Source organism: Gadus morhua, chromosome 4 (assembly GCF_902167405.1).
Source record: "Gadus morhua chromosome 4, gadMor3.0, whole genome shotgun sequence".
Lineage (NCBI taxonomy): Eukaryota > Metazoa > Chordata > Actinopteri > Gadiformes > Gadidae > Gadus > Gadus morhua.
The window spans coordinates 11,779,368-11,780,705 of NC_044051.1; positions in this window are offsets into that span (position 1 = coordinate 11,779,368).

A 1,338-nucleotide genomic window follows, 5' to 3' on the forward strand; every position below is an offset into this window, starting at 1 on the left:
ATTCTCAGCAGACACTGAAGATTAAGTTTACTGTGTAGTTTAGGGTTATGTCCTTTAGGAAATATTTATTTAGGGAAGTAATAATAAATATTTGGACACAAATCTTTTTTGTGATTTATCCATGTGAAAAAGAAAAATGGGTCATACTTATCTTCAAACTTTAAACATTTTAACACAGCTTTAAAACTAGAGAGAGATCTAAATGGATTTGCTGCTATTAACTTACAAAGTGTATGTTTATCATATTGCCCATGATGCAACATCCCCAATAAAACATCATAATTTATCGTATTGTCGGACTAGCCATCGGCAAATAGATTTTCCGACTGCAGTTGTTGTCCAGAAAGACATCAAAGTCATGCTGGTTTGGTAAACTAACTGATGCTTTTAGTGGTCCCCTTTGGAAAGTTGGCAAAAAGAAAAACCTGGAACCAAAAAGTCAAAATGAACATCAAAGTCTGAGGTTATGAATGATTTATCTCCAGGAAATTAAATTGATATAGTGCCAATTACAACATTAGCATGGCTTATAACTGTGTGAGGTTAACAGTCATTTGATGTTAAAAAGGTCTCTTTAAAAGGAAATCACTGGAGGATTATTTATGCTACTCTTAATGATGAATTACAATTATCTTCTGGATTTTTCTTAATAGTTATTATATATCTCACATTAACAAAATATTATTGTTGACATATTATTCTTGATGTAGGCCTATTAAGAATATCACAGTATACTATGAGAGAAAGAGAAAATTGCTGCTATGACAAAACATACATTAAGGTATTAGATTGGCATTTCTGTTTCCATTCAGTATCGGTGTGGTGCATCATTATCAAGGTAGACGGTGCTTTTTCCTCTTTTTTGGAATACATTAGCAAAGCCAGATTGTGATGCAGGGAATGACTATCGTGCTCATTCCACATATTCCTTCACAAAGTGTAAACCGAAATGCAATTTCTCAACTCCCCGTTGTTGCAGAAACCAAATATAGCGAAGACTATTTAAAGCTTGTCTCGATCGCACATCCTCCCCCTCAGTAGTCAAGCGTGGAGGGCATTTCATCTGCGCGGCGACATGTACCGTCTGCACAGCGGAAGTGGTGAACTCTCCCGATGGGTGACCTCACCCTCAAACACTGAGATTATTGCAAGATGACGGGGAGGAATGACAGAACGGCGGTGAACTCCTGCGCAAAGTGCACCACATCAGCTGGGGGTCTGGGAGTACACATGAATCACTGCTGTAGTCCTCTGGCTTTATTATAATTAAAATAAAATATTGCAATTAATAATAATGATGATCATAAAAATAATAATAATAGTGATGATGCTCTATGA